A 13,063-nucleotide genomic window follows, 5' to 3' on the forward strand; every position below is an offset into this window, starting at 1 on the left:
TCCTCTCCCTCTCAGTATCTATTCTACTCTCAGTCTTTTCTTTTGATGAGTGGGTGACACTTTGCACCCCTATTTCGGAACAGTGTCCCTTGTGATTTGACAAAAACACCAACTAGCATGTGCCTTTCTCAACACACACTCACTATGCAAGCATTCCACTGAATTATGGGACCTCACCGCCACCCTCGTACCTGACATGGTCTCCCTCACTAAGACCCGGCACGACCCCACATTCACCCCCATGGAAAATATCAACTTCAAGCTCCACATGGACAACACGATAACCCTCAAAGTCACCCATGCATACCGACCCACAGGCCTGCTCTCCAACTTCTGAAACACCATCGCAGACTTCATTGTGCCCCTAGCTATAGACTCCAATGACTTCATCTTCGTAGGTGACCTAAATTTCCACATTGAAATCTCTAACAACAAAAACACTGCACACCTCCTCGACGGTATGAGCAGCCTCGGATTGACACAGATCATCCATGACCTTGCACGAACTGCAGGAGACATGCTGGACCCAATTTTCACCTCAGCTACTACGTCAAATACAGCCTTGTCACAGAACTCACATTGGTAGATTACTTCATCATCCACTTCAGCATCTCCAGCCCTCGCACCACCACCCCCAAGGTGTCTAACGGTGCACACTGGAGCTGGAAAAAAATCTCATAGACCAGGTTGGCAAATGCCCTCAACACCTCCAACTCTGCTACCACCACCAACCTTGAACAGGGAGTGAAAAACTTAAATGCCTGGATATCCAATTGCTCAAACAGCATCGTACTCATCAAGAGCAACAGAGAAAATCCTCCAAAAAGACCAGCTGGTACACCCAAGAACTCAGAAGAGTGAAATGAGACAGCAAATAGTTTGAGAGGAGATGGCACACCTGTAAAGACACCTATGACTGGGCAGCCTTAAAGACCTCCCTCAACCTTTAACATCACTTGCTGAGAGCAACAGAGAAGGCAGCCCTTGCTGCATGCATTGAAACCAGCGCGAGGAACACCAAGGAACTTTTCAACATTGTTAAGAAATTCTCCAAACTGACTGCCAGTGAAAACAACATCACACTCTCACAGGAACTCTGCGACCACAACCAAATACAGAAACTATGAATCCCAACCCACACCTACGGACTTAATTGACAGATACAACATCACTGTAACTGGCATGAACCACACACTGACCACCTGTAATATCCTCTCCACAGGGAAGCCACCTCCAACATGAAATCCATACACTCTGGAGCTCCAACAGACCCATGCCCGCACTACATGTTCAACCTTAAAACCAAAGGGTTGGCGAGGAACACCCACCCTCCTCAACACTACTATCACCCCTGCAACATTTCCTGATGCCAGTTTCTTGTAGCTCTTAGGTGTAATGGCTGAGAGTGTAAGATACAGTGCAAGAAGTCATGGTTATAGGTAATTAAATGTAAGGCCTCACAAGGCTCCTGCTTAGTCAAATAATGTTACGGTATGGTATTTGTATAACTATAGCGTAACCGTTGTTTAAATTTTAGGTGGAATGTCATTCAGTTTTGAAAAAAGTCTTCTCATTGTGATTTGTAAGAATGAGGGCTCTTTGATATCATGCGTGATATGGAGATTCTATTCCCAAAGTAGGAATGGAGGCTGCAGCTGTGAGATTGCCGCCATGATCGGAAACTCTCATGTCTCTTGTGCTGTCAGGTTGCGCATTATGTGCAGTGAGCTGGCGGTATGAGGATTCCCAATGCTTGCAGCATTTCTAAGTCGGTCGGTTTACCTGTGATGATTTACGGGCTTCATTAGTCAGGAGGAAGCGATGTCAGCATGTGACAACTGTCCATTAGTTAATTATACCGTGCCTGAGGACATGTTTATGTATGTCGGTACAGGGATTATGATAGAATACCCAGAGCCTGGTGTTGAAGAGACAGGAGCAAGCTACTAGGTAAAAGGTCACCAGTTTGCAATAATTTTTTGTCATGTGGATGGGACAATGTATGTAAAATAGGGTGTATATGATAGGACTATCCTAAAAGACATGACACCCACTCCTCATCAAAAGGTCAACAGGGTCAGCTAGGTAATGATAAAGCTAACACTATTAAAAGTCAAAAAAACATTTACAATAACATATCCTAAAAAGCACTTTTAAAAGACTGAAAAAATGTCCATAAAATAAGTAATTTGTCCCTAAAAAGCGTTCAGTAAGGTCCTCTAAGCTTGTATTTGTGGTTGTTATTACACTGAGCACCTTGAAAGCCATTATGCTCAGTTAGAGCAGAGAAGGAAAAAAAAAAAAGTTAGTTTCGACCTCCAATTTAATAAATGTTAAAAAAAATTGCCAAATGGTTTCCAGCAAAGGAGAGGTCATATTGTTTAAGAATCCTGCACCGAAGACTCAACATCGCTGAACATCGTATCCGAAGGTGGCAATACCCCAGAACTTTCAGTATCATGTCAAGTGAGCAAGGATGGTAATCTCTGGTTCCCTCAGCAGCCACCGTGGAAGATTTAGATGCCTGCACGCCTGATACCGATGCCTGTACCTCTGGAGCACAGACAATTTCACTTCCAACAGGAGCGGAAGCATCCCTTGGAGGCTCTAGAAATGCTGTCATCAACATGGGAATACGCTGGAGACAACTGCGCACGTGTGCCTGCAAAGGCTCCAGGAGCCGGTCTATGTCCAGTGGTGCAATAGATGGAAGTGTAAGGCACTGGTCCAACACACAGCCAAATCTGCAGAAGAGGCAACGGAACACAGGCAGGACACAGTCTAGGCAGACCGGTCTGAAAGACAGGAACCAATGCTCTCTCAGCTCTCGTAGTCAAGGCGTAGTCAGGTAGAACAGCATATGCTCATGACAACGTCATTCCAGCAGTGTTCTCTCCATGTCTTTAGGGATTGAGATGTCCATTGCGAAGCAATAGGATTGAAATCAGAATGCCTGCTACTAAAAGCGGGACCAAAGGAAGCCCTCCAAAAACGCTCCAAGTACAGAGTGTATGAAGGCTGAAATTACTCCAAAGAAGGTGTGAAAGGTGGTTAAGAGACCTGATCCAAGTCGCTCAAATAAGTGTACGATCCCACTCGTATCAGACATGTTAAAGATAAGATGAACCATTTCGCTGAAATGGATCGGGAAGTTCGTACGGACCAGGGACTGTATCTCTACTGAAGACCTTGCAACCTGGAGATCAAAAGTCTCTCGGACTGAAGTTAAGGCCACATTTTGTTGGAACAACATGGCTTTCAGTCTGCTCAGTGAATCAAACCGTATACTGGAAACATTCAATGAAGGCCACACTGGTGCTTCGCCAAACTGTGCGAGCAGGGGGAAACAATACTTGCTTACAAAGGATAACCCTGAGGTTTACTGTTACTAGATATGTGATGCCTGGCACCATCCTGCAACAGCCTTGATCATTCAGCATCAAATAACTCCCATTAGAAAGTCATTCAAAAACCAGATGAATCACTGCAGCTGGGGAGCCTTGCAAGTGACAAGATAACTTTGCTATTAAAGCATTACACGCCCCATGAAGCGAGACCTCCTTACACACTAAAGATCCACTTAAAGCCCTCTCACAGTCTATTCCACGTAAGAAAACTTCAGTGTCCTTATTTCTGCACCTATATCTATACGGTAACTCCAGGTTTCCTCTATGTACCATTCACCCAACGCTTTTCACCTGCCTGCTTGAGTGTATCTAAGGCAGTATTGGAACTGGAATGTCATGATTGGCAGTGTGATATAGTGCTGGAGCAGGGTTTTCTATTGAAAATTTATTGAGATTTAAACTCCAGTTTATGTTATATGTTATGATTAAAATTACTGATAATTAATTGATAATTATTAATTTTGTTAATGTCTCTGACTAATCAACATTACTAATGAGAAAAGTTACACGCAGGAATGCATATATGTTGCTTTAATAATACGTGAACTAAATTGGTGAGCAAATTAATTAAATAAGTGTCGCAAAAGTGCTATTTGTTTCGTGTTTGCGCTTTTAAATAACGTGCTCTAATGCTTCTTTGTGTCGCAGATGGCTAGATAATTACATACACATAAGGGTATTAGTGGGTATTAACACTGTATAATCATTACGATGTGGTAACGTTGTTTTGTATTTCTTTTAATTAAGATGGTCCGTTTTGGCCTAATCCAAGATGGCCGATATTTACAGCCTGCACTCGAGTGATTGAAATGTGACGAGAGGCCTTGCTGAACATGGTTTGAAATCACCTGACTTCGGCCTCTGTCTGAATTAAAAGTTTCCGTGAGGACAGCAGCTCCAGGCTCGCTGCCAGTTGCCCTTGGAGAAGTATAAAGTCACAATGAATTCTGATAAACTTGCGGTGGCTTCACTATGGTTCCGAGGAAAAGCATTCATGAATGTATCATTTTTCTAGCTTGAGTTTCCTTCTTCCGTGTTTTTATTTTTGTGTTTTTTTCTGAGCGGAGGTTTTCTAAATGTTGCTAGTCAACATCCTTTCCTGCTCGCTCTGCTCAGCGGCTCAACGGACGTTTAGAGTTTGTTTGTTACTTTTATTTTGTTAGTTTCATTATAAATAATGTTAGACTAGAGAGGGTCTAAGGCCACTTCTTCCCGAACCTATGCTCGAGAGGATCGACGCTGATTGCGAGGACGGCGACTCGGGAGACTTTACTGAGAGACCTGTCCTGACCCAAATGACACTCAGCTAGAATATGTAACTATGAGAATAATGATTTTGCTATTGATTGACTTTCATTTGAACTAATTTAGATAAAATAACCTTTGTTTGAATTCCAGTGTCGGGTGGTTATTTCTTTGTCGTTTATTGAGTTTCAAATGTATTTCCTGTGTTTAAAATCATGACTCAAGACATATCTTTAAGGTCGCATTGACCTCGCACTAGATGCAGATTGGTTTAGGTTTCTCTCTTATATTCAGTGTTATGTTATGTTATGTTATGTTATGAGGGGTTTTGTTAAGTGCTCAGCTACTCAAGCAGAGTGTCCCGGCGAAGTCAGACCCGTAACCAATGGAATGGAATGAATGTTAGTGTAATGGGCCCTAGCGTATGATGAGTGTATGTGCGTGCGACTGTAGATTTACTCTGTCCGTGCTTTCGTGCCTGTCAACAAGTTGATGACAATAACTGATGACATGATTTTGAATTACTGTAAAGGCCTGGCTGACGCAGTTCATTCTGTGTTTCACCAGGTTGGAGAAGACGCCACCACACTTGAGAAGAAGCAAGCCCATGATCTGAGTCCAGGGGACTGGGTGAGGATTAAGTTGCACAGAAGAAGAAATTGCTTGGTTCCAAGGTGGGGAAGACCAAGACAAGTTATTCTGACTACGACAACTGCAATGAAGTGTGCTGGTGTGAAAAACTGGGTTCATGCAAGTCATACTCTAAGAGTTCCAAATCCAAAGGATGGGACTGGGAAAGAGTATTTTGAAGAGTCAGATTCCAGTGATGATGCAGAAACTGAACCAGTGAGAAGAAAAAAGAATCCTGAGAGGGGGGAAGGAGAAAGAGAGTCAGGTGATTCTTTTTTCTTTCCGAGAGAGGCTTTAAGAGAAACATTGAGAGTCTCAGAGGAGAGATCAGATTCTGTAAGAGTGCCTGAAGTTCCAACAAGCAGTGGAGAAGAAAGAAGAGAAAAGAGCAATTCCACAGGGACTACACCTGAATCAGATGAGGAGGTTGAGAATCCACCTGAGATTACACCTGAAGAGGCAGGGTCAGTAGAAGATAGAGAGGGACAGATTGCGGAAGACCCCCGAGGAAGTGTAGGGAACATTCCTGATAAGCTAGGTGAAGGGACAAGTAGACAGCAAGAAGATTGCGTGTCGGAGACCCGAGGAGGGACAGTAGCAGGGAAATCTCAATCGGTGGGGAAGAAGTCTGTGGAGCAAAAGTGGATTGTTGAAGAACAAGAGGCAAATGAAACAGAATCGGATGAAAGTGAGAATGAGAAATCAGAGGGTCGAGTTCTGAGAAAGAGAACTTGGATCGGAGAGAGAAATAATAAAGAAGTGAGACCAAAGAGGAGTGTAAGAGGAGATCTTTGGCCTTACAGGATAAAGAGACTGAGATATAGACTGACACGAGCAAATTCATCGAAAGCTGAACAGGTGAACGAGGTGTCGAGTCAGAATCAAGCAAAGGGTGATAAACAGAAGGTCTCAAAAGAACCAGAGGAGATCAAGAGAATCAGAAAACCTAACCAAAAGTATAGGTCACCGGAATGGACGTATGTGGCATTGTCTGAAGGTGAAGAGACAGAGAGTCAAGGAAATCCAGAGGGGACCGTACGAGAAGTTATTGAGGAGGAGAAAACTGTTGGAATCCTGAAAGTTATCCTGACTGACATTGGAGAAGAGTCGGATGCTCAGGATGTTGTTGAAGATCTGATACAATTTGATGTTGCTGAAGAAGAAGTAAAAAGTGATGAAAATCCAAATTGATTGAACTAAAGGAGTCACTTGGAGAAGAGTGAAAAGAAGAAAATCAAAATTTGCTGTTTGAAATATTCTAGAGTTCTAGAAATTCAGTAGTGGAGTAGTAGAGGCTAAGTCAAAAGACACTGCCAAAGTAGTAAAATGGCTAACACAGAGAATAATCAAAGTAGATGTGCCTTCTTGAAAAGATGGTGTAGAATGTGCTGCTGCTGTACTGGATTATTAATGCTGTTATGGGGTGTACTTGCTTTACTAGTTATCTTTAGGGTTACAATAGACACTTCTGGAATACATGCTGAGAATATGACTAATATAGAGAAGAATTCACAGAAAGTAGTTCCAACTAGAAGTAGTAACATTTACATACATAAGGATAGGTCAATTAATGATTTTTCTAGCAATGTTTTTTCAAAGTTGTTGTATGAATATGTAAAGACAATGGAAGTTAGGGATTGCTACGTTTGCATGCAATTACCAGCATCCGTTTCAGAGGGTGTTACTTATCACCATTTACCAGCTACGTATGGGATTTCATGTAGTGTGCTAAGTAGTGTTTTTTATTTGTTAGGGAAAATAGATTATGAGATGTCTAACAAAGATAATATTTTTGGGCAATTACCTATGAATGCGAAGCTGAATCCAGCTAAAGAAGCTAACATTTTTGGTGAGATTTTTATTGAGGCAGAAGAATTAACATTAGATTACATTTTTAGAAACAATTTAACTTGCAGTTTGAAAGAAGAAGAAAAAGCTTTTCTAGACATGGTAGAGAAAAGGAGAGTGAGCATGCATGAAAAGGCAGGGAAATATGAAGTGAGTGAGACAATATGGGATATTGAGATGGGAAAAGAGTTGAGGAATTGGGCCAGTCCAACTTTGGCTTTAGATGCACCACAGAAGGGTAAACTATGCATTACCAGAAAGAAATCCCAATATGATAATTACTTTGTTGGGACTAGTGAGTGTCATGATACATACTTTATTGCAACAGGATGGGGTTTTAAAGGTGGAGAAGATCCAGTTTTCCCGGGAGTGTATTATATTTGTGGGAATAAGGCTTATTACAGGTTGCCTGACCATTGGTATGGCACGTGTTATGTTGGCCTGGTCTTTCCAAAGATTTTTCATATAGATAAGATAGAAGATGTAGAACACATTAATCTACTAACACGCTTTAAGAGAGAAACTTGGTCAGAAATTGTAGGTGATATTTTTGGAGCTTTAATTCCAGCAGTGGGAATTTCTTTAAATGCATATGGAATTCGGAAACTGTCAACAGTGGTGGATCGCTTATCGACAAGTACCGCTGGAGGGTTTCTTTTGGTAAATACGGAGATGATTGCCGTATGCGCCATGTCTATGCAAAATCGACTTGCCCTTGATATTCTATTGGCCAAGGAGGGTGGAGTCTGTGGAATGCTGAAAGTTCAACATTGTTGCACTTACATTCCTGACAAAAGCAGAGATCTAAAGGTCTATATCAAAAATATTACTGATTTGCATGAAGAATTAGTACCACTGGAAGCTGAAAGTATCTGGACTAAAATGGCTAATAAGCTACTTGCTGTTAAGAGTTTTATTGTTAAGATAAGTAGTACCATTATTGGTAAGATATTGTTTCCTTTGACTTGTGTAATTGTTGCTTTATTGATGCTTAGATTAGGGTGTTTGTGTTGTAAAAACAGGGGAGGGAAAAAGAGAATAATTAGAGGAAATTCTGCAAAGAAACAAAAGAGGTCAAAGAGAGACCCACAAGAAATAGAATTAGAAGAATTAAGGGAGAGTGTTTACTTGGAGTCAAAAAGGGATGATGAGAGAGAATCTGGTGTGTAGTGTCGTAAAAAAAGACATTTCAATTTCTCCTAAAAATGGGGACTAAATTATTTTTTTTTTGGGTTGGTTTTTGTGGTGATATATATCACCAAAGGGGGGATTGCTGGAGCAGGGTTTTCTATTGAAAATTCATTGAGATTTAAACTCCAGTTTATGTTATATGTTATGATTAAAATTACTGATAATGAATTGATAATTATTAATTTTGTTAATGTCTCTGACTAATCAACATTACTAATGAGAAAAGTTACACGCGGGAATGCATATATGTTGCTTTAATAATACGTGAACTAAATTGGTGAGCAAATTAATTAAATAAGTGTCGCAAAAGTGCTATTTGTTTCGTGTTTGCGCTTTTAAATAACGTGCTCTAATGCTTCTTTGTGTCGCAGATGGCTAGATAATTACATACACATAAGGGTATTAGTGGGTATTAACACTGTATAATCATTACGATGTGGTAACGTTGTTTTGTATTTCTTTTAATTAAGATGGTCCGTTTTGGCCTAATCCAAGATGGCCGATATTTACAGCCTGCACTCGAGTGATTGAAATGTGACGAGAGGCCTTGCTGAACATGGTTTGAAATCACCTGACTTCGGCCTCTGTCTGAATTAAAAGTTTCCGTGAGGACAGCAGCTCCAGGCTCGCTGCCAGTTGCCCTTGGAGAAGAATAAAGTCACAATGAATTCTGATAAACTTGCGGTGGCTTCACTATGGTTCCGAGGAAATGCATTCATGATTGTATCATTTTTCTAGCTTGAGTTTCCTTCTTCCGTGTTTTTATTTTTGTGTTTTTTTCTGAGTGGAGGTTTTCTAAATGTTGCTAGTCAACATCCTTTCCTGCTCGCTCTGCTCAGCGGCTCAACGGACGTTTAGAGTTTGTTTGTTACTTTTATTTTGTTAGTTTCAATATAAATAATGTTAGACTAGAGAGGGTCTAAGGCCACTTCTTCCCGAACCTATGCTCGAGAGGATCGACGCTGATTGCGAGGACGGCGACTCGGGAGACTTTACTGAGAGACCTGTCCTGACCCAAATGACACTTAGCTAGAATAGGTAACTATGAGAATAATGATTTTGCTATTGATTGACTTTCATTTGAACTAATTTAGATAAAATAACCTTTGTTTGAATTCCAGTGTCGGGTGGTTATTTCTTTATTGAGTTTCAAATGTATTTCCTGTGTTTAAAATCATGACTCAAGACATATCTTTAAGGTCGCATTGACCTCGCACTAGATGCAGATTGGTTTAGGTTTCTCTCTTATATTCAGTCTGGATAGAGTAATGGAATGAATGTTAGTGTAATGGGCCCTAGCGTATGATGAGTGTATGTGCGTGCGACTGTAGATTTACTCTGTCCGTGGAAGTAGGGAGAATTTATATGCTCCGATCTGCAGCAGATATAGCCGGGAATTAACCATTCAGTAGATTCTGCTACTGTGAAAGGTAGCTTTTCTAATTTTTTAATGAGCATTATGGTGTACTTTGCATCACTGTGAGCCATAGTCACCTGTCTGTCGGTCAGATTATAAGCTAAGAACAGATTTGAGCTGTTAATGTACCGCCATGGCAGGTGGCCAAAACGTAATGATTGTAGAGTCCAGTTAAAAGCACAATGGAGCGCAATTGATATTGCCTATGTTGTAGAATAGACAAATATTGTTCCATTATGTCGATGGCTGAGGACACACTGTTGCTCAGTGCGTAAACACGCAAAGAAATTGTAGTCATACCATTGTCTACCACAGCCAAGGCCATTTCTAGGTTAATTCTATCAATCTCACGTAATATCTCAGCAGCATCCTTTTGGGAGACTTTCCATAGTTCATTGTAGATGGCATACAAGAAGCGTTTCCTACGCGGTTTCTTGGGATCTAGAAAGAAATCCCTAAGATCCATGTTGTTTGCTAGAAGGGACACGTGTTGTTATACCTGTTGTAGTGTTGAGGCTTTTAGCCAGTCTAGGCACAACTTGCCAACACTATATGAAGTCACTACCCCTGGGTCGTCTGTGTCTGCATAGCGTGGGTCGGGCCAATGGATAATAAACCCTCCGGTGGTATCCTTGAATCTTCATTGACACCCATCCCTTCCAAGTGGGAGCTGATGAATTGTATGTACCATTCTGTACCATTGCACCCAGCATCTTCTCACTTATTTGTCCAGTTCTTAGCAACAAACCTTTGAATCAGTTGCTTTTGATCTCCCATCTGATCTTGATTTCATCCCGCTCTTTAATTCATTCTGTCTGCTATTCTGGGCTCTCAGTTATAAGCTAACTGTAGAGTCCCAGAAGCACAGTCTAGTGCTGTGAGACTCAGGGGCGTAACACAGGCCCCCACAGCCCCCACGCTCTTGGGGCCCTTTCACTTTCAGCGGAGTGAGACGGCTGCGCCTGCAAGCAAACCTCTTATAAAATGGTGTGCCTGCGCGCATGGCCTACCCAAGTCCCCATTAATTAAACTGTGCGCGCACACCACGGTGACGGCATCTAAGCCTCCGAGTCTTCCCTCTCATTCTGTCTCGATCCTCAGTTAGTGAAAACCGAGACTTCAAGAAACGGGTATTACCCTCTCTTTCTTCCTTTCGTTTATTTGCTCCCCTGTGAAATGGATCCAAAAAAGAATTACATTTTTGCTGGAAACGTTGTCTTTTTCTGACACAAATGCAGCCTCGGGGTGGAGAGAAATAAAACATTCCAAATGTGAAAAATAAATAACTAATTAAAGCAAGACAGAGTGGTTGCAAGGTGTCCAGATGGATTTATTTACACGACTTTACAGTGTTTGCCAGTGAAGAGATACTTTTGTTTTCTCCTCTCTTTGAACAACATTGTTTTCCCTGTGTGGGAAAGTGCACCTTGCCTGGAGGTACTGAAATACCTGCTTAATGGGTGAAATGGAAAACAAAATGTGTACAGCGACTGTGTGTTTACGAATGTGGGGGCATATTTACAAGCAGGCGTTAAAAAATTATCGCCGCTTTTGCGGCCGTTTTCGGCCGAAAAGTGGCGGTAATTTTATCGCCTAATTATCGCCTAATTAGCAAGGCCACGCTAACGCCTGAAACCTTGCTTTAGCTTGGGGATTCTTTACGCCCAGCTTTGCATCTCTAATGAGATGCAAAGTGGGCGTCCCTGACCTAACATGACAGGAGAAATGTCGCTAAGCGACATTTCTCCTATCATCAAGCCCCACGCTATGAAGCATAGCATCAGGAAAAGTAGCGATAACCCCTGTTATCGCTACTTTCCTTACGCCTGCTTCAGGACTGACTTAGCCATGATATCCTATGGAGGGTGGATATCATGGCTACGTTTGTAATCCCTATCAGCAAGCTAACGCCACATTGCGTGAGATTATTGCTGGGTTTCCAGCGATAATCTCACGTTAGGCAGTTAGCGTGAGGATGTTTATCGCTGAGGAGATAAGCGTTGCTAATAGCACGTTATCTCAGCGATAAAAATCCACATTACCCGGCGATAATTATCCTCACGCTAAAAGCGCTGAGCGATAATTATCGCCGGGTGTTGCTGATATGCCCCGTGGTCTTTTTAAACCATACTGCCTATGTTTTGAAAGAATATAAGCAATGGGCACTGACATGGGTCCCTTCCGGGCCCTCTAGTCATGGCCTTACCTTTTCATGCAAAAGCACTCACTAATTTCAGAATAATGAGTGTAAAAGGAAAAAGGTAACCATGTTGTTCCTGCTTACATCTCACATGCTTTACTTAATCTTGCATTCCCTATGAGTGTTTGCTCTTTCTAGGATGGTGTTAATTTTTGTAGGCAGCATATTGCTCTTATCTAGTGCGTAATTAGAATTGAGTCACATCCAAGTGTTAATAACGGGTCAGTGCAGTGCAAGTTTCTCTCAGTGGGGCAGTATGGTGTTCAGTGGGGGAGAGGATGTGGCGCTATGATCAGAGCTGCTGAAGTGGAACTGGTGAACCAGGTTCAGCCTTAATGACCAGGCTCCCAGACCACTCTCCTGAGGGAGCACATTCCTGTGCTACATCTTAGAAGGCGCCGCAAGATCTTAAAAGCCCTGGTGTCTTAGCGCCACCAGGTGGACCCTAGCGGTGGCAAGTGTGGATTAACCTTGAAGGCCTGTCCACCACTATCCATGAAGTTCACCTCCAGTCTTGGGGACAGAACTATGAAGCAGCACACCATAGAGTGGCAGTGACTCTGTCACTGAGGTCACAGGACCCTTGAGCAGGGTGGCTCTAGGGCAGTGCGACCGCAACAGGCGCTAACTTCAGGTGGGGGCATCGTGTTTGTAAGTATATTATGGTTTTAAAAGCACTTGCTGCCTCCTTCCTGGCCTCCAACATTTTTGGGCAACAATAAAAATGTCTTGATAACTGCAGTGATTAATGTTCTTCGTAGAGAGAGATGGTGTTTTGTCTAGTGGAAGGTTTGACTCATGAAAAGGAATGGCAGAGGTGTAATGTGCATGCTGTTAAGAACATGTGCCAGGCAGATCACAAAGTGCACATAATGTGAATAGGTCAGTGGGTTACTTCTTTTGTCAGAGAGACCCTATTGTTACTTGCAGTTAATAAGTTAAAATCCTAACATAGAACAGTGAGCTCTTAACTGTCATGTAAGAGCTGCATGCAAACTCCAAGGTATAAATTAGAGCGTTATGTTTTTTTCCCCAGTCTTCGATTATCCTAATGTTGCAAAAAAGGGTTCATTTGAGTAGAAATCAATTCTGATTATTAAAGAGAACCCCTAACCATGGTATAAT

Source organism: Triturus cristatus, chromosome 7, assembly GCF_964204655.1.
Source record: "Triturus cristatus chromosome 7, aTriCri1.1, whole genome shotgun sequence".
NCBI lineage: Eukaryota > Metazoa > Chordata > Amphibia > Caudata > Salamandridae > Triturus > Triturus cristatus.